General features: G+C 48.8%; 1 long non-coding RNA gene across 1 annotated transcript in view; it reads left to right on the top strand.

Annotated features, from left to right (window-relative positions):
- The first annotated feature begins 4,411 nt into the window (after nt 1–4,411).
- Nucleotides 4,412–20,666, top strand: part of LOC127678602 (uncharacterized) — a 39,180-nt gene continuing 22,925 nt past the window's right edge. The window contains exons 1-2 of the long non-coding RNA XR_007976604.1: nt 4,412–4,529; nt 11,631–11,743. This is a non-coding gene — a long non-coding RNA (uncharacterized LOC127678602). The remainder of the gene's footprint in view (nt 4,530–11,630; nt 11,744–20,666) is intronic.

Raw genomic sequence — 20,666 nt, 5'->3', positions numbered from 1 at the left:
TTTGCCCCTCAACGGGTCACGTGAGACGCGGGCGAGGGGCGGGGCGACACGGACCCGCCTCCAACACTGCCCGGGCGCAGGCGTGCCCTGCTCCAGGCCTACGCACGGCGCTCGGGAGCGCGCCCGCCGACTTTCCCGGGACCAGAAAAATGCCTGGATGCAGGTCACGTGGGGAAGGAAGACCGGGCAGGCCCGGAAGCATCCACTGGGTGGACCCCGCCCTCAGCTCCGTCCCTCCCCGATCTGTCTTTTTGCATAATTGGGGTTCCCACTACTAGGATGTGATCTTTGTCTGGTTGGGCCCTGACCCTCTCCTGGATACCGGCTTAATCCCAAGCCTTTTCTCTCAGCTCTGTTCCCCCTTGAGAGTTTCCCAGAGCCTCTCTGGTCTCTTGGACTAGCAAACTCCATCCTCTTCAAAGCTCCACTACCTACTCATCACCCCAGAGCGATACCCTTTTTGCCTAAGTTTAGGATTATGGATCCTAGCACACCGATACATAATGTAGCAATGTTGTCCTGGACCATGCATCGAATGGGGAGCGGGGATGGGGGTGGGGAGGGAGGAATGGGGAAACACAGTGAGAAGAGGCCGGGGTTGCAATCGCCCCTTGGGTCTTTATTACTTCACTCTTTAATACGCTGCTTGGTGTCAGCAAATGAATTGGGGGCTGTTTAAGAGAGGCAGAGTGCATCTCTCCATCATGGGGAGCTCAGCCCAGAGAGGCATTTAAGGGGAATGTCCTCTCTGAGAGGACAGGAACACAGAGGAGCCTTGCCAGGGTCTCTGATCCAGGGAGCTCTTTTGAACATTTTCTACCTATATTGAGGAGGTAGGCGCCTTTAAGTCCACTCTACAGATTGACACGTGAGCTGTTCTGGTTCCCCAGGTTCAAGGCTGCAATTCTCATCTGTTATATCAAGTTGGGCACTTTACCTCTGCCAAGGCTCTCCACTCAGGGTCAGTGTTAATGGCCACAAGTGGGTGGCCACAGCCTGGACCCTGCCTCCACAGTCTGCACGCTATACATTGTATAAAGCTTGGGAGTGAGGGCAAGAGTTGCCCTAAGATCGTAGAATCTGACCCTCTACTCCTTTGGATCTAAGACTATTCTTTGGTAGCCCAAGAGACAGGGCCTAGGCCTAGAGTTGCCATCTGCTTCCTAGAGCTGCTATCAAGACACGACTGCTAGAGCATGGGTGGGCAACGTAAAAGGAACTCTGGGGCACCATGCTGGGTCTCCCAGCCCTGCCATAAATAGTGTTGTAGGGTGCTCAGGTGCCAATAGAGACATCTGTGGGATGACCCAGCTACTTAAGGGAATAGGTGGTATGTGTTGGCATGACTAGAGTCAGGGCATAACGGTCAGCTGTGCTCATGTGTGGTGTACAAGCCACGGGGTAAGAGGTTGACAGGGACCCCCAGAGACCCTCTGCAGTCCATTTTCTATCCACCTCTGTCCCTGGGTTTCCCCATAGCTGGTACATGGTAGGAGTCCTACAGTCTCCTACTACAGTCTGTGTGAGTGAACACCTGGATGCATCCAGTCCCGTAGCTGCTACCCACTGGACAAAGAAGGCACAGAGATGGAAGTTCAGGGATGGGCCATAGCTTCTAGAATTCCTGAGTTCTCCCACCATACTAGAGCATACTCTCCCTCTCTGCCTGTCTCAGGCCTCCAGGCCCTCTGCACCTGCTAGGCTGACTAAAGACCTGTTTGCACAAGGCTTGCTTTTTATATTCTCCAGCCAGTAAAGGGTCAGTGTGTTCAGACAATTCTGTTGTTAGTCATCCACCTTCGGTCCAGGGATACACTTAGCAGGGCTCACTTTCGACCCTTGCCAAATTGCACCATGCATTGACCCTGGTGCATTTAGAGGGGCCCATTGACTGATGACAGAGCAGAGGGCTTTCTTAGGGTTCCAGGTGTACCAGACCACAACAGCTGCACTCAGTAGGGATCCAGGTCTTATCTGGTTCATAGACTAAGGGGAATGAGGAGGTAGATGGGAGAAGCCAGCCTAGATATCAAGCCTGGGTACCTATAGCACATGGAGCTGCCTCCAGAAAAAGGAGCAGCCCTGAGCCCCCCACCCCCACCCCAGGCTTCTCCTGTGCATTTGACAATGGGTCCAGCTATGATGGAAGGCAGGAAAGGAAGCAGGCCCGTGGTGCACCCTCTGTGCGGCACTTCCTTCTCATGGAGATGGTCATTGCTTAGAGACCATCCCCAGCCTTGGCTCCGAGGTGAGATAGCCCAAGTCCAAGTGATTGGAAGCTAGCCTGCTAGGCTTCCGCTTCCGAAACCCCCACAGGGGTCACACAATGTCTTCGGGCGCCCCTCCGCCCCCAGTATTGCTGCATTCCTCTAGGGTTTCTATTACTGCTGAATACCGACAGGATGCCAGCCTCTGTTCTTGGTGTCAAAGGGGAACAATGCAGAAAGTCCTGCCCTCCTGGAGTCTACACTTCAGGTGAGGCCAGACAAGGCCAGACAAAACAGGAACCGAGCAGTTCATGAAAAACTCAAAAAGCTGGTGCAAAAATGGGGTGCAGGAAGTCATGAGGAGTGTTGCAATTACAGGGACCTCATTCGAGTGTCTCTAAGGAGGTGGACGAGAGCCAGGGATACTGGATGATTAAGAGAAGAGGCTAAAAGATAGCTCAAGTCTTGGTGTATTGGGGGAGGAGAGAAAGAAACAGGCAGAGGAGTGGACAGGGACATTGGGTCCTCAGGAGGAGGCTGGCTAGGTGATACAGCAGCTGTCAGGTGAAAGGAAGCAGTAGGGCCTGGATCCTGAGGTGGGGAGAGAAAGTCCGGCTCTGCTCTATAGGAGGGTTCCTTTGTTGGCTGCGCAGATGCTACCAGGATTGCAGATCAGGAGTGACTTTGCAGGGGGCTATCTGAAACAGCTAGACTAGTGATGTCTGATGGGGCAAGAGGTGCTCTGTGAGAGCAAGGGGCCTAGCGAGGAAGGACCTGAGCTTTACAAGTTCAGGTCCAGTGTGCACCTGCAGGGTATGCCTGAGGTACTGGTGAGTAGCAGGGGCCGTTTGAGTTGGGAGTCCTGGAGACAGAGGCTACCTGCCCTAGAAGCAGGACATCATCCTTATTCAGAGTTTTGTACCAATCAGATTGGGTGAAGCCAGGGACCAGGTATACAAAGTCTATGCACAGAAGAGGGCTAGAGATTGAACCCCGGGGCTTCCCAACCTTTTGCGACGAAACTAAGGAGACCAAATAGTGGCTGTCTGGTGGCAGAGGCCATGAGAGAGGAGTACCTGAGAGGCCCGAAGGAAGTGTCTTATGAGACCAGACTGCTCATGGACTGGCCATGAGGTTAGACAGCCTGGCTGAGGCAGAGGATGGAAGGCAGAAGCCGCCATGAAACACTGGGTGGGTTGAGCAATCTGACCTGGACAGCAGTCATTTCAGTGAGGAGGGATGAGCATTTTGTTCAGTAATCAAGACAGGATGGTGTTGACAGAGAGTGGGTGGAAGCAAAGGAAGAGTGACACCGTGGCTGTGTCCAGATGATAGGAAGGGCGGTGGAGAAAAGCTACTCTTTAGTACACTGAAACTGAAGTAGTGTTCATGATCCTTCTCTCACACCAAACTGAACAATCAATAAATCCCAGAGGGCACTGGAGACTTAGGAGGTCGGAAACACAACAATGGCTTCTTCTTATCTGGGAAGCAGTAGATTTGTTTAAACAGCAAGGTGTAGGAAGAGGATTGCTGTGAGTTCCAGGTTAGTATGAGCAATAGTGTGGGACACTTTCTTTAAATAAATAAATAAATACATAAATACATAAATAAATACATAAATACATAAATAAATAAAATAAACAGAATGTCCAACAGGTCTGAACAATCACATGACCAAAGACAGAATCTCAAAGGCAATTATTCAGAACAGATGCCTGGCACCTGCCATCACCAGGGGAATTACAGATTAAAACAACAATGAGACACCACTACACGCCTACTAGGTAGCCCAAATCCAAAAGAGTGACGACACTGGCTCAGGGTAGGGCGGGGAGGCAGTGGGCAGCCCCACTCATTGTGGTGAGGGTGCTGAATGGTGGAGCCACTTTGGAAAATAGTGTGGTGTTCTCTTTCAAAACTAGATGTTCTTTTGCCATACAATTCAGCAATTGTTCTCCTGGGTATTTACTCAGAGAAGTTAAAATCTGAAGTGAGGCATGGAGGCTTGTGACTGAGGAGGCAGAGGCAGGAAGGGGAGTTGGAGACCAGTCTGGACTGCTAGCCCCTGTCTCAAGGAACAGAACAGAAAAGAAACTTAGATTTGTGCAAAACCTTACACACAGGGTGTAACGGAGACTTCCTTCACAACCGCGTTAACCTAAAGGAACACAGATGTCGTTCAGACAGTGGTTGGATAGAAGTGTATGTATGTGTCCACAGAGTAGGGCAGAATTCAGGGTGACAGAGATTCAAGCTGTGAAGTCATGACTTCAGGATCCAGAGATGCACATTGCTAACTGAAGAGGCAACAGAACTGAGGTAATGGAGTGAGTCAGGAGGGTTGGAAGAGGGAGATAGATGTATATCAGAAGGCTTCTTTATGACAATGATACTCTTTTGCCTAATACTAGTGACAGAGATGTGACATGTGAGAGGGAGGAGGAGCGGCCCAGGCCTCAGAGGCAGGCTGCAGGATGCTTTTGGTCCGGTGTACCTTGAGCTCTTAGTTAAAGGTGGTAAAGAAGGGCTCCCATGCTGTCTGAGTCCCTGTGGGTGGTTCCTCGGGACCTTTTCCTCACTTCCCCCAGCTCTATCAGAAGGCTAGGAAATGTCTGTGATGGCCTCTGGAGGTTCCTGGGACTACAGGCCTGCTGGGGGTCACCTCTGCTTCTGACTCCTGTCAGTTGGCCTGAGTTCTGCTCAGGAACCTCTGTTCCACTGCCATGACGCAGGGTCAGGCAGAGTTCAGCCTTGGCTAGGCTTTGGGTCAACTCACAGTTTTCCTTCTGCATGTTACCTCTTCAAGGTCAGTCTCTCTCTCTCTCTCTCTCTCTCTCTCTCTCTCTCTCTCTCTCACACACACACACACACACACACACACACACACACACACACACATTCCCCCAGCCCCAGCCTCCCCTATTCCCTCTCTTTCTGGCTCCCAAGCCTGGCCCCTTTTCGGCCTCCATTCCATTCTCTAGAGAGGGCTGGGTATAAACTGGAATAGGATAGGAAAAGGTGTGAGTGTGAGTGAGTGAGTGAGTGTGTGTGTGTGTGTGTGTGTGTGTGTGTGTGTAAGCCTTCCTTGGAGTCAGCCTTTAGGCCTTTCCACCCTTGCTTGTTGGCTCTGAGACCCCTCCCATTAGCTGCCACTAAATAACACAAGGAGGAATCCCAGTCCAGAGCCCCTTGACCCCACAGAGCTCTGAGATGGTGTAAGCTCTCTGAGTGCAGGGGGAGGGGACTTTGCAGGAGAGAGAACAGAAGGAGGGGTGGAGCCAGAAGGTTGCGGGTGGCCCCAATACTAAGTGGGAAATGGTTTCACCCCAACCTCCATCTTTGTGATGAGGTGCTGAGTCACTCCATTCCTCCTCTTCCTTGCTGCTCCCCCCCCCCTGGCTGAGTCACTGATCTGAGACCTAATGGCCCAGCTACCTTAAGGCCCTAGGAAGAAGGGGGTGTGGTTTCCTGGCACTCAACAAGTTTTTCAGTGGGTATCTAAGGCCACCTGAGACAACAAGCTATGGGTCAGCTGAAAGGAGGGGCCTTAGCTGGTGGGAGGAGGGCAAGGTTGGGGCAGATGGCATAGTTAAGGCAAGGCCCCCCTGAAACAAAGAAAAGTAACTGAGGCTCTGCCTCCAGCCTTCATGATGCTCTCTGTTCAAGACTCCCAAGGAACCTGAAGGTCTCTAGTGATTGTCCTGAACATGAGGCCACCTTGATTTTCAGGAACAACAGAGCCCTACAGACAGGTCACCCCGCAGCAAGAGCAGTCACCTTCAAATCACCTTATAGAACTAGAAGTGAGATACTAGCCAGCAAGACCACAGCTGGACCAGACCAGTCACCTCACCCACCTCCCAGGCTACCCAGTTTCTCCTGTTTAAACCCAAAGCTCTGAGCAGTGCCCGAAAGGAGGATTTCCCATCTTCCCAGAATGGTTGGGGACTGAGATCCCTTCTTACTGGTTTACCATTGCTTCCTTTTGCTGCTTTCTTTGGGGTGGGTAGCCAGAGGTGACATGTTGGCAATCTAGAATTGGACCTCAGGCCTAGGACTCATTACTGGTAGTGTGTAGAACTGAGTGGAGGGGAATTGGTAAAGCGAAGCTAAGTGACCCAGTGGGCCGTAAGCCCTCTGGAAAAGTTGAGAAGGGTCAAGTCCGTCACTGTGGCCTCCCTCCAATTTGGCTGGATGTCTGTAGGTTGTACGGATAACCCCAGGAGCCCACAGACATGCGGACCTTATAGACTACTACAAGATGGCTGGATGGGTGATTTGCTATTTTCTAAGTCGCCCACCTTTGAGAATGAGGCTAGGAGAAACCAAGAAAAAAAAAAAAAAAGAGGAATCTGCCCAAGCTAGGGAACAGAGCTGGAGATGGACAGCACACACGGAGAAGCAGAAGGATCCTGGCAGATAGGGGAAGTCTCGAGAGGAACCTAGGATAGCAGGGTCAACTATGGTGCATGAATGGTACAGGTGAGCATGAAGCTAGGCTGGGAGGAGGGGCATGAGGGGACAGGAGGCAAATCTGTTCTGCTCCGCTTGCTGCCTGGACAAGTCTATCACCTGTGGGTAGATGGATCATTCTCTTGTGCTCAGTGTCTTCTTGTCGACTCTGGTTGTGATGGCAAAATTTTTGTGTACCTAGATGTTAGCAGACACACGTTTAGATGTTCCTGAGAAAGTATTTCCTAATGAGATTAACATCTTCCTTAGCAGTTTATGAGAAAAGCACATGATGTGGGCAGGCCATGTCTAATCAGATAAAAACCTTAGAGAAAAATGCTTCCCCAGGAGGAAGGAGTCCTGCCCCTCCCTGGCGCTCCAACTGTTCCTGACTGCAGCCAGTTGTTTAAATGAACCTCCCTCCCTCATCATACTCCCTGCATTTGGCTTCCAGAGAACTATGATGAAGACAGACAGGTTTGAAAAGGAGTCCTGGGAGGCACCTGGGCAGTTGAAAGCCATGCAACAGTCTCACACAATTCCACAGTAGGGAGGGACGCAGGACGGGCCGAGAACCAGGCAGCTGAAAGGCTCAGAAGCTAGAGGTTTGATCTTGAGTTGGAAGAGACCAGGCTTGAACTAAGACTGTAGCATCAAGAATAGGAGGAGAGGCTTGGGGAAAGAAGGAGGCAGGATGGGAGACAGGGAGAAGGAAGAATGAGACAAAGGGAACAGAGGCTGGGACATAGAGATGTCACCCTGCTTCCTGCCTGTGTTTGTGTCCTATGGCTGCTGTCATAAAGGACTACAAATTGTGGGAGTTAAACAACACATGCTCATTCTCTTGCAACTCCAGAGTCTAAAGTCCAAACTCAATGGCTCTCTACTACATGGTATCTCACAGGCACACTGGGCTGGTTCCTGGAAGGCACTAGGAGAGTCTGTTTCTTGAGACCAAGACCCTACCCTGTACCACCAAAGACTGTTCTATTCCCCACTTCCCCCATCACATCTTGCTGTCTCTGGAGGACCCATCTTTTGCACAGTGAGATTCCATCTTGTTTCCCAGTTTCCAGGGGTCCAGAAAGGGACATCTTAGGATGGGGTACTATTCTATCTACAGTTGGTGGAGACCAAGAAGGATGGGTTTAGAGTAGAGAGCATGTGGTATCTGGGAGTTTGATTAGCCCCTGGAGTCCTCAGGAACAGCAAATGAGGTTGTCAAGGCTGATGAAGTTTGGATGAGGATATGGTTGTTATTTTTAAGGGGGTTAGAAGAAGAGGAAGACTATGAAAGCCTGAAGTCTGATGATGAAGGGATGGGTAGAGGTCAGTGGGGAAGCAGAGGTGAGGTTAGGTGTCATGGGCCACTAGGGACTGAATTAGGTGATATGGGCCAACAGAAAGAGCAGAAGGGACAGGTTCTGGGGGTGGAACAGTTGCCTGGATTGTGTACTCAGGATAGTCACACTGATCATCATAGCGACTTAGCAGGGCTGGCCTGGGTTCACTTCGGGGCCACGTTATGTTTGTCAGGTATCTTAGAACATTACCTGAGAGCTCCTTGTTTTCAGGACAAAGGCATAGTTTTTCTCTATCCCAAGTTCCCAACATCAGCACTGCTGCATATATGATCACCAACAACACTGAAAATAATGAGCACCATCAGCATCGCCATCAACATAACTACAGATAAGGCCACCATCAACAGAACTACAGATAAGGTCACCGTCAACATCACTGCAGATATAGCCACCAATCTTTTAGCAGGAAAGAGGCCAGTATGACCTCCATTACTGCACTGGGTCAGACCTTCTTAGGGGATCCTGACTTTCCCACATGGAAGGGACCCAAGCCATCCTGCTCTACAGAGTGTGTCCTTGATGCAGAGTGACAGAATGGAGGTGGCCCAGCCTCTCTGCTTTATGGTCTGTGTTTGTGGTCCAGCTCCTGTACCTGGGGCAGGGAGGGCCATATCAACCCTAGGATGATATTGTCATGGTGGGAAAAGAGCTCTGACTCCTAGGAGGCCAGGGCAGGGTTCACTCTTCAGTTCTGCCTAGGGAACCTGTTTTGCAGAGGCTCCAGGAAAAGATCTTATTGTCTTCCCTCCACCCTCAGCCACAAGGCCTGTTCCCCAGGGTAGGCCAGTGGTGGCGGTCAGTAGCTTTCTGACTTTTGGATGCCAACTTCCTGTGGCACCTGCCCCTCCCGGGCAGCTGGACAAACGGGTCTGGGGTTACGACACCCCCTCCTTTGGAGCAATGACTCAGGAGGAAAGGGAGTGGTGGGTGGGACATATGTCCCCTCCATCCTGAAACAGCATCTCAGCTCTTGCAGCCTGGATGGCCCTAGTGAAGGCAACTGGAAGGATGGACTAGTCTGCCTTGGAGATAAATTTGAGAACCACCACTTCTCACTGTGGAGGGCAAAGCTGGAAGTGACACAAGACTGTCCCCTGAAAGTCCCTTCTTCACTTGTAACAGTAAAGACAGATTACCCGGCCCTGTGGTTGTGGGTGGATCCTTCACCTCTACAGACCCCAATATCACACATGTAGATGTGTGACAGCTGTCAGTTCTATGACTCTGATGAATGCAGGGCAGGTGACTCTGTCCCAGTGTGACTGTATGCACAGAACAGAGGGGCTTTATCTCCCAGGGCCAGAGGGTTTAGGCAGAGCAGATTAGGCCACAGAGGCAGGCCCAGAGGCCTACCCTGAGTACCAGAAGGGAAAGGGTACCCAGGGTCTAGAACACAGTGGGTGAGTGTTACACAAAGATCAAGGAACACAAGCAGGACACGGGAAAAGGGCTGTGGATGTACAGTTAAACACTCCTCTCCAGTCATAGGGACACCACAGTTCTAAGAAAAGACATTTATTCAACTTCAGCTATACTTAGCCTAGAGCTTTCAGAAATGAAGAGCCTGAAGGCTAGAGGTGTAGCTGCATAGGAACTTGCCTTATATGCTCCAAGCCCTGAGCACAACCCTAATACCACATAAACTGGGTGTGGTACACACATATAATCCCAGCACTAAGGAAGTGTAGGCAGTAGGATTAGAAGTTCAAAATCATCCTTGTCTACCTAGGAAATTAGAAGTTTGGGCTAGCAACACCTTCCCTCTAGGGGGATCTGGGACAAAGCCTTCTGGAATCAAGGTCTCAAGACAAGAACTCTGTGGGTAGTTGTCACTAAGAGGGTGTAAACCTTGGGCAATAGTTAGCTTTCATGTCTGGACCTGAGCAGGGGCTCTGGATTCCATGTCCTGACTCTGGGAGAGAGAAAGTGGGAGACAAGAGGTCAGAGGTCACAAGAGGTTCCCAAACTTCCTGCTTTACCTACAGGAGTCAGAGAGCTGGAAAAGAGTGACAAGGTTCTCCATGGCCGCATCACATCAGGCCTGTCCTTTAGGGCTGTTCTTAGGATGACCTGGGGCCCAATGGAAGGCAGGCTCTGTCTGGGGTTCTATACCAGTATAGCCAAAGTCATTGCCTACTCCTTCTCAGAATGGAATGTCTGTAGTACGGCTTGGGCATCTTTTTTGGTTATCCCCTTATGCCAATGCAATATCGTGTGGGCATCCAAGCAGGCTATTGGACACAGGAAGAAAACCAGGCTACTGAGCACAGGACAAGGGACAGCAAAAAGAGGAATGGGCAGGACTCTGATGGCTTCACTCTTGTGTCCACAGGGCCTTTTGCAGACTGAGCACTGTAGAGGGATAGCCACCTGTGTGGCTGCCCAGGAGAGGGCGTGCTGTGGGAGACAGAGCTGAAGCAGACCTCGGCAGGGATGTTGGTGATGAGCATCCGGCCCCAGGTCCTCACACTCAGCATGCCTGAGGACAGAGAAAGGCCACTTCCTCCCTGAGTGTCTATCATCATGTGACTGTTTTGTCTAGGGTGCTGACCTCTGAGCACATGATCAGGGCCCTTCCTGCAGATTTCATGCCAGTCAGCAACTTCCTTCCCTCTCTGGAAGGTGCTCTTGCTGCCCTTACATTGGGACAGTCATATGATGCTGCCCTTGGCTCCCCGACCCCTCTCCTGATCCGCAGGAAGGCAGCCTCTTCCTCCTCTTGCCCACAGAGGACCACTCCACATGTACAGAAATGAATCTCCCTACAGGCCAGAGCCTTTCAGAAGTGATTCCTGCCTATATGCCCTGCTGCCTGGCCTTTGACCCAGGCTCTTCCTGCCTTGGCATGGTTTGTCAGGTCCTTCCCCTCTAGAGACCACTGTGGATATTTGCTTCCAACTAGGAAATGTCCCCAAAGATATTCCAAAGGGTGCAGACAGGTACAGTCATCCTGGCTCTGTTGCCTATGGGTCTGTGATCATTGATATTGATTGTCATTGTGACAGAGTAGAATCACACAGAAGTCACAGCTCTGCAAATGTCTATGAGGGATTTCCTAGACGGAATTAATTGGGATGGGAAGGTTTACTCTGAGTAGCACCGTTCCATAGTCCAGGGCCCCAGTGTTGGGGTTTTGTCTAAGCTCCACCCCATACCTACCTGGCAATGGCCAGGTATGCCCCGCCCCAGAGATCTGGCCTACTATAAGAGGGGCTACTTGCCCCTCCTCTCTTTTTGCTCACCGCTCTCCCACATACTCTCACCTCTCTGCCCCTGGGGCTCTTCCCCCCTTCCACGTGCTCATGGCCAGCCTCCACTCTCTCTTCTCTCTCTCTCTCTCTCTCTCTCTCTCTCTCTCTCTCTCTCTCTCTCTCTCCCTCTCTCTACCACTAACTCCCATCCCCTATTCTGAATAAACTCTATTCTATACCATGTCTGTGTGTGTGTGGTCCCTCAGGGGCAGAGGTGCCCAGGCAAGGGCCCGCCTGGACACCTTCCCCCACGCCGCCTAGCCACACTCACCTAACCCCCTATACTCCCCGCTTTAAGACCCTTCCTCATCCTGCTGCCGAGTCCTCACTTAACCTCTGAATCCTTCACCCAGACTGAATACAAAGGAGAAAATGAGCTGAGCTGCAGTGTGTCGCTTTGCTTCCTGTCTGAAGATTAAATGTGACCAGCGGCCTTGTGTGACTGCCAACATGCCTTTTCCACAAGGTAAATTGTACCCTCAAACAGCGAGCCAGGGCTGCGGCTAGTGGCACATGGCTTTAATCTCAGCACTTGGGAGGCAGAGGGAGGCAGCTCTGCTCTATAGAGGGAACACTCTACAGTTCCAGGCCAGCCTGGGCTACATAATGAGTTCCAGGCCAGCCTGGGCTACATAATGAGTTCCAGGCCAGCCTGGGCTACATAATGAGTTCCAGGCCAGCCTGGGCTACAGACTGAAAGCCTGTCTCAAAAAGAAACCAAAACCAAAACCAAACAAACAACTGAATCAAAGGAAACCTTTTAGCGGGCATTTTGTCACAGCAGGGGGCAAAGTAAAAGATGCAGGGTCTGACCTGCCTACTTCAAGTGTGGACTTGGGTAGAATGCAGGAAGCCCAGGATTGGAGCTGACATTATAGACCCCAGAAGGGACACCAAGAGCTCAAGATGAGGGGCAAGAGTTGCCTGTAGAAGGTGGCTGCCTGATGCCTGTCACACCCATAGACCACACCATGGCCACCAGAACATCCAGTCTCAACCTCACCACCCTGGCCCAAAGGGCAGGCAAGGCCTTGTCCCTATGTCCCAGATGAGGACACCCACAGGAGGAAGTTGCTCAAGGACATGGCATCTCTTGGTCTGGACTTTTTTGCATTCTGTGCAGTTTTGAGGAAGTCCCTGTCCCTACCAGAGTTACAGCTAGGCTCTCCCCAATTAAGAACTGTATCTATGAGTCAGGTGTCAGAATCCCTGATGGGCAAAGGGTTCTGGTGATTTAGTATAGGTTGTCCTAGCCAGCACCCACAACATAGTGCCTCACTCCCGTGGACACCAGAGTGGACTACTCATGTCCTGCCATTCATTCCTCAGGCAGGAAGACCCTACAGATCCTGAGCCTGAGAGACTCTAGCTCACAGATAACATTCAGCCTCTGGATCAGAAGATAACACTGCTTGGATCAGAGGATGGCCCATGCCCTGAGGCCCACGGAAACCTTTGCAGTCCCAATGCAGCTCACCCTTATGGGTATCCAGCCACACTGCTACCTTCTGTCTCTTCCCCTCCCACTTCTCAGTTTGCTGTCTTGTCTTGGGCTAAAAGCAGCCCCAAAGAGGCTCACGTGATACCCAGAACCAGAGGTTAAGAAGTCTGGAATAGGCCTCGGACTTGAATTAGCTCTCTCATTCATGGCTTGAGCTCTTTATTTCCATGATCAGATCCTCTCTGCAGTGTGGTGATAATGGGATCTAATTTATGCAGGCTCTTCTTTAAGGGACTTCCTGAAACTTCCAGGAGTCCTGGAAACAAGAGCCCCCCCCCCCACCTCCACACCAATCCAAAGCCATCACAGTCCCAGCCTTCCTTTAATCACAGGGAGGCAAGGTCCTCCCTGGCAGGTACAGATCTCTCTGCCTGTCTTACTTTCTGAAGATACTGCAGTGTCCCCCAACCAACTCTCCCACATTCTTATCAAGACATCAGGCATCTTTTGCTCCCATCCCCTGTTTATAGCAAGTGGTTATCACCATCTTTTTTGAAGCCTGACTGTATGCAGTAATTGGAACATGTTGTGGGGTGCAGATAGCCTAGAGATTCTGGAATGTGTCCCCTGGCACGATCCCCCACACTTCATGCTGCTTCCTCCCCACCCCCAGAGTTCCCCCCCAGCAGACTCTGATCAGCTTGTCCCTGCAGATGAGTCTAAGTTTTATATAGATGGAGCCAGACATCATGTGTCTGTCCTTGTCTGGTTTCCTGCACTCAGCGTGATTATTTTGAGACACACTCACACTGCCTGGTACCCCACTGCATTTGTTTTCCACAGCTGCAGTAACAACTTGCTGGGACTTAGTGGATTAAAGCAATAAGGATGCATTGTGGAGGTCTGAATTCCTAAGGGGTCACTGAACCCAAATCCAATGTCAACCGGATTATAACAGGAAACCCTCAGTTCCCTTCCTCCCAGCTCCCAGACATCAGCATCCCTTGGCTCTGGGCCCAGTCCACCTGCAGAGCAGGCATTGGCCATCGGAGCACTGATGTCACAGGGTCAGATATACCTCCCAGGCCTAGACTTCAGCTTTTATTTACACCCCGTGATTACATTCCTCATTCTGTTATCCTTGATAATCTCCCACGGTGAGGTCGGCTGCTTAGTGACACGAATTCCTTGTACAGCTCTAATTCCCAGTCACAGGGAGCTAACACACACAGGTTCCCGGAGGCTGGGGCATGAACCTCCTTGGGGGCCACTCTTCTGCCCACCTCCCTCAACCCTTCATTAGTTCTAATTGCTGAATAGTTTTCTGGCATGCGTAGGCCGCAGTTGGTTTACTCATTTAACTCTCTGAGGTCATTTGTTGGATCCCAGGTTGGGGCCATTACCAGGGAAGCTGCAGAAGTTGTCACACTCAAGTGTTCTCTGGGGGGTATGGTTACTTCTGCACAAAGAGTGGGGTGTTTGGGGGACACAGTAAAAGCTTGGGTAACTTTTTTAAAGCACTCAAGTGGTGTCTACAACACCTTCCTCACCCTCCCCACCACTTTAGTCTGACAAGTTTGATCCTAGCCATTTGGACCAGAGTGTGAGTATCCTTCCGGCTCTAATCTGCATTTCTTTAATGTGCTCTCCAGTCATGGGATGTGCTTATTAAGATGCCTCTCTAGTTATTTGTTGGGTTGTTTGTCTTGTTACAAAAGGGAAAGAATTCTTGAATGCATCTTCTCCCAGCCTGTGTGTGTTTTTTCTTTTCATTCCTCTGATTGTATCTTTCGAAGAAGATGTTTTCTTTGTTGTTTGGGGGGGTTGATTTTTTACCTTTTTCATTTTTTATGTCTGTAATCCAGGCTGGCTTGGAACTCACTACATAGCCCTGGCTAGCCTTGCACTCATGGGAATCCTACTGCCTCAGCTCTTTGAGTGCTAGTATTAGAGGTATGAGCAACATCCCTATTTTTTTTCTAAAAAGAATTTTATAAATGTATTGATTACTTGTCTCTAATTCCATTTTATGCTGTATTTTAAAAGATTTTTTTTTGTGTGTGCCAAATTCAAGGTAAGTGTCGAAGTTATCTTAATTGTCAACTTGACGGGACCCAAAGTCAACAGGCGAGGCAGTATCAGCGAGGGACTGTCAATATTGGATTGGTCTGTGGACATGTTTCTGGGGGATTGTCTTGATTAATTGATATGGGAAGACCCAGGCAATGGTGCACAGCATCATTCGTTAGGCAGGGGGTCCTAACAAACTGTACGTGAGTGTTATCCCACATGTATCCTGGGATTTGACTTGCTGGCCTGACTAGAGAGATTTTTATGCCTCAGATTGTTTCAGTCAGGATGGTGCTGCCCTGTGAACGAGCTAGGAAGAGCCGAGCTCCTCAACTCTGAGGAACAACTCCCTGGCAGTTGCTACCACACTTTAGATGTTGGGAGGAGTGTGCCTGAAGGAATTTTCTCTGTGTGCATGTTCATGTATGTGCAAGCCAGAGAATTCCTCAGGAGCCATCCACCTCTTTTGAGACAGGGTCTCTCATTGGCCTGTAACTGGCCAAGGAGGTTAGGCTGTCTAGCTAGTGTGTCCCAGGGATCCACCTATCTCTGTTTCCCTAGTACTGGGATTACAAACAGACACCATTACACCTGGTTTTTTAATAGGGCTATCTGGGATTATTTTTATTTTTTATTCTTGAAATGAGCATGATCCTGATCTTTATAATTGTTAGGAAAAATATTGGCTCAGGACCTCCAAGGCCAAGTTCTCAGCACAAAGGAGATTTATTTTCCCCAGAGGGTCAGAAGGTAGGGAGTAAGAGACAGAGACAGGAGATAGAGGATGAGGCAGAAGGGAAGGGAACAGGGGAAGGGAGGAGGAGGGGTATTTGCCCTGGAGTGGAAACAAAGGATTGCCTCTGGAGAGAGACGAGACAGGTGTGGCCTATAGAAAAACGGCAGGTTATAAAGGTACAAGGGGAAACCTCAAGTTAGGATGAGGTGTTTAATTTTTTTTTCAAGACAGGGGTTCTCTGTATAGTCTTGGCTGTCCTGGAACTCACTCTGTAGATCAGGCTGGCCTCGAACTCAGAAATCTGCCTGCCTCTGCCTCCCAAGTGCTGGGATTAAAGGTGTGTGTCACCACCGCCCAGAGGTGTTTAATTTTAATTGGGCATGTTGATTAGGTGAGCCAAAGGGGGCTTTTAATTGTTGGACTTCAGTACTTTGATAGCTGGACCTTGGTAGTCAGACTCAGAAGGAGGAAGTAGCCAAATAAAGGAATAACCCTGGGTGGCTAGCTTTAGGAATATAATCTAAGAGGTTTTTATCAAGGCAGAGAGGATTGGGAAGAAGGGCAGGGCGTAGTGTCCCTTCAGTAACTGTTAAAAAACAGAAGGGACTACAAGGAACCACTCCTTGCTCCTGGCTAAGATAAACCATCCAAGCCACTGAGGACAGATGCCCCAGTCGCTTTATGTCCATGAAGGAAGTTGACACTGTACTTAAGAATATTCCTTCAGGACTGGGAAGATGTGTTGGGATGTGAAGAGCTTGCCTCACAAACACGAGGACCTGAGTTTGGTAGAACCCTCACCGAGAATGTACACAACCATGGGTTCCATCCTTGGCACCACATAAGCCGGTGAGATGAAGCACACTTGTAATCACAGCACCTGGGAAATAAAGACAGGAGGATCAGAATTCAAGAACACCCTTAGCTACAATAAGTATTTGAAGCCAGCCTGGACTACATGAGACCCTTTCTTTTAAAAAATGAATGAATGAATGTTAAATAAATAAATAAATAAATAAATAAATAAACCGGGCAGTGGTGGTGCACACCTGTAATCCCAGCACTCTGGGAGGCAGAGGCAGGCAGATTTCTGAGTTTGAGGCCAGCCTGGTCTACAGAGTGAGTTCCAGGACAGCCGAGGCTATACAGAGAAACCCTGTCTCGAAATAAATAAATAAATAAATAAATAAATATCCTAGGTCCCTTTAAAGAAGTTTAGGTAACTGGCTCCATGAGACCTTTCTTCCTCTCCAACTTGCACCGAGTTAGGCAAAGTTGCACATCAGGTTGTGGCTTTGTTTGCGCTGAAGTCAGGATACTTCCTGACTTCCTGCTGGAGGTCTCTGGCTCCTGTCTGCTAATCTCCGAGTTACATCAGTGTCCTGTTGCTGTGTAACAAATGCAACCAGACATCAAAGTGCCAACCTACCCACGCTTGTCGCTGCACAGTAGTCAGAAGACCAGGCTGGGCACTGGAGCTGGGGCCTCAGCTGCCTGTGCTCATGCCTGGATCATAGGATCTACCCCCCAACATCCTGTTTGTTTGTGGGTTGAACCCAAGCCCTTGTGGTTGCAAGAAAGAATACTGTCTGGACAGAGGGCTTAGCAGTTAAGAGTGCCTACTATGCAAAGAGTCCATCTCCAGCACTCACTCAACAAAGTAGCCTGTTATGTACCCCAGCTCCAAGGAGGATGCATACAAAAAGGCAGCTGGACTTGTTGGCTTCCACACTTGCTGAGAAAACCTGAGCTTCAGGTTTATGGAGAGACCCTGCCCAAAAGAAATAGGTGGGGGTGTCAGAGGAGGACACTTGCCCCCGCCTCTGAGCTCTGTGTATACACAAACATGCACACCCAAGGACAGACATATTATTTTGAATATAAAAAGGAGAGCTTGGCATGTGTATGTAAGGTATATTATATACACCTTTGGTTCCAGCATGGGGAAGCAGAAAAGGGACATTCATTTGCTCAAGGTCAAGGTCAACCTGGGCTACTTGATATTCTGTCTGCAGAAACTGCACTTAGAAAAAACTTTGAGGCTGGGCGGTGGTGGCGCACGCCTTTAATCCCAGCACTGGGAGGCAGAGGCAGGCAGATATCTGAGTTCGAGGCCTACAGAGCAAGTTCCAGGACAGGTAGGGCTATACAGAGAAACTCTTTCTCGAAAAATCAAAAGGAAAGAAAGAAGAAAGAAAGAAAGAAAGAAAGAAAGAAAGAAAGAAAGAAAGAAAGAAAGAAAGAAAGAAAGAAAGAAAGGAAGGAAGGAAGGAAGGAAGGAAGGAAGGAAGGAAGGAAGGAAGAAGAGAGAAAGAAAGAAAGGAAGGAGGGAAGGAAGGAAGGGAGGAAGAAAAGAAAAGAAAGAAGAAAAGAAAGAAAAGAAAAGAAAAAGAAAAAGCTTTGAGATTGGGCCAAACCACAGATTCCTCTCTTATCCAGACTCTCGCTTGCCTTGGGCTAATTAATAATGTACAGTGCTTGCCTAACATGCATGAGGTCCCAGGATCCCCAGAGCCTCCAGATTAATGATCATGAGAATGAAGAAGTGAATTCTGTTCTTGGGAGGGATCACTGTGGGAGATTCTGTGGTGCTGTGCATTAGCCAGGAGTGATGGAGTGATGAAGTCTAATCTGTCCTGACATGCTGCTGTTGTACTCCTACCATGGAGAGACAGAGCTGAAGAGTTCTCTCACTTCAGACATCCCATAATCCCCCTGTTCACCTCTACCTTACCGCATCCCCATCCCACCCAGAGCTGGAATCATGTTACACTGCCCCTTTTTTACTCGGCCGCATGTCTTTCCATCATCTTTCATGACTTGATACCTTATACCCATCATATGGCTTCGTCATAAGCTATTCATCTATTCACCTCATAAACGACATTTTGTTTGGTTTGGAAATATGATAATAATGAATAAAGTGGCTATCTCATTTCTATTGTGACAAAATACCCCCCCCCCAAAAGCTACTTGGGAAGAAAATGATTTATTTCAGTTTACAATTCCAAGTTACATTCCATCAAAGCAGAGAAGTTACAGCCTCAGGAGCTCAACAGAGTCCCATCACATCCACAGCCAGGAACAGAGAGAAGTGCACGCATGCATGCCTGCTTGCATGGGCCCATCTCGATTTCTTCACTCCTAGTTCAGAACCCCCTCCCAAAGGAATGATGCCCCACACACTGGGCTGGGTCTTCCTACATCAATTAACAATCATGACAAGCTATAACAGACACACCCACAGGCCAACCTGGTGGAGATAATTCCTCAAATAAGACTCTTCCCAGGAGATTCAGGTTGGGTCAAGTTGGCAGTTAAATTTAACTAGTACAGGTACTTTCACCATACGTGTGCAGATTTCTGTGTGGAGGTCTGTGACGTTGCTAAATGGATTCTGTGATGGTTGTAGAGGTTAAGATTTAGAAAAAATTCTAAACTGTCTTCCAAACTGGCCTTACCATTCTGCATGCTCATCAGAGGAGAGGGATGCTTTCTGCTGTATGACAGCCTTGTCAGCCCTTGGTGATGTGTTGTTTAAACATTAGCTATTCTAGTAGGTATGCAGTGGTATCTCATTTTCGCTTTAGTTGTCATATGATACTGAACATCTTTTCATACACCTATTTGCCATCTGCATATCTTTGTTGGTGAGACATCCCTTTGCTTATATTAGAAGTCATCTATAGGTTATGTTAGTGTTTGTACATGCTGGGCCACCCCTCTCAACTGGGTAATGTGCTCAACCTCACCCACTTATAATTTGAAAAAAAACTTCATTACATTTATTATTGGATGGAGAGAGAGAGAAGGAGAGAGGGAAAAGGGGACACACACACATATACACACACACAAATACACACACATACATATAACACACACATACACACAAATACACACATATATACACTCACACATACACATAACACACACACATACACACACATATACACACACATACACTCATACATACACACACATACACTCACACAAACACACACACAAATACATACACATACACTCACACATACACACACAAATACACACACACACAAATACACACACATACACACACATACACTCACACATACACACACATATACACACACATACACTCATACATACACACACATACACTCACACACACACAAACACACACATACAAATACACACACACAAATACATACACATACACTCACATATACACACACAAATACACACATATATACACTCACACATACACATAGCTCACACATATACACACACATACACTCATACATACACATACATACACTCACACACACACACACACACACACACACACACACACGCAGACCCACAGCATGAGTCGGGGCATGTCAAAGGATAACTTTTGGGAGACTTGTTTCCTCCTTACAGTATGTGGATCTTGGGATCAAACTCCTCATCAGACTCAACAGCAAGTGCCTCTACCCACAGAGTCATCTTCCCAGCTACTTTGCAATTTTTAAAAAAATGTTGTTTATATACTTTTGGAGTCAAACACATTATCAGATAATGTTTTACAAAAAATTTCTGTCCAGAAACTTTACAAATTTTTTAAAGAATTACTTATTGTGTGTGTGTGGGTGTTTCCCTGCATGCATGTGTGTGTACCACATCCACAGAGGCCAGAAGCATGCTGGATCTCCTGGAACTGGATTTCCAGACGATTGTAAGTCATGATGTAGGTGGTAGGAATGGAACCTGGGTCTTCTGCAAGAGGAGCCAGTGCTCTTAACTGCTGAGCCATCTCTCCAGCCTCTTAATGAAGCCCAGCTTATCAACCCTTCCTTCCCTCACTCTCAGTATCTTTGGTGTCTTGAATAAGTCATCCCAAAGCCAGCTAACCGGTTCTTCTGAGCTGGTTATCTTGGAGGACTTTGTGGCTTTGTTATATATCCATGATCCATTTATTTGTTTATCTATTATCTGTTTATCTGCCTGTATGTTTAGTTAACATGGTCCTGGGATCAAACCCAGGACCTTGTTTGTGCTAACTTGGCCTGTGCTTTTCCACTGAGCTGCAGCCCAGCCCTGGGATACCTTTTGAAGTGAGTTTTGAAGTCAGTGCCTAGAATTCTTCTGTCTTTATTGTGCTTTGTCTATGGAAGTTCAGGTGTT

The sequence above is a fragment of the Apodemus sylvaticus genome, chromosome 1 (assembly GCF_947179515.1).
Source record: "Apodemus sylvaticus chromosome 1, mApoSyl1.1, whole genome shotgun sequence".
NCBI lineage: Eukaryota > Metazoa > Chordata > Mammalia > Rodentia > Muridae > Apodemus > Apodemus sylvaticus.
Note: the sequence above shows the minus strand (reverse complement) of the source record. Positions and strands in the feature narration are given on the sequence as shown.